The sequence below is a fragment of the Pocillopora verrucosa genome, chromosome 9 (genome assembly GCF_036669915.1).
Source record: "Pocillopora verrucosa isolate sample1 chromosome 9, ASM3666991v2, whole genome shotgun sequence".
Classification (NCBI taxonomy): Eukaryota; Metazoa; Cnidaria; class Anthozoa; order Scleractinia; family Pocilloporidae; genus Pocillopora; species Pocillopora verrucosa.
The window spans coordinates 14977934-14978589 of NC_089320.1; positions in this window are offsets into that span (position 1 = coordinate 14977934).

Here is a 656-nt window from a genome sequence, read left to right on the forward strand (position 1 = left end):
TGAGTTTTTTGCTTGTTTGCTTGTTTGTATTTTTACTACCGTTTTGGACTTGAAATCTCCCCGCCCCCTCCGAAATATTCGATCCGTCCTTTGCCAACTGAACACCAGGAGCAGGTCATCTTATATGTCAAATCTGATTAAACGTCTTTGAAAATTTAGGAAATCTGCACAATACTCAGGCATTAGCATCTCGTTCAAGCCATTATTGAGTTACTGTCGGCCTGCAGTGCAGGTGGCTTAAAGGGCAAATTAGCGATCCTTTAATCGACCGGCCATGTATGATTTAGAGTAAAGGTGGACGGTGGGGGAGGGGTGGGAAGGGTGAGATAATTTCAATTTCTCCACTCTCTCTCCTCCCCTTCCTCTTAACCTTCGCTCATTTCCTTAGGACAATTTTTTCTCTCCCTAGCCTCACGCTGCTGCAAAAATTGAAGATGGCAGCTCATGGCAGCTAAGGAAATAATGAGCATTTGCTCTCCAAAATACTACACCCAATGCCCCTTATTCAGGGAAAAAATCTCGTGCCCAGAGTTTCTCTCCTTTGCCCTCCAAGGCAGAAGCTAGATTCGAGAGAAGACGGTCATGTGAAGAACCAAGGGAGACTTTTGTTTGAGTGGTTGCTTAACCCTTTACACCTTAACACCAGTAGGCATATT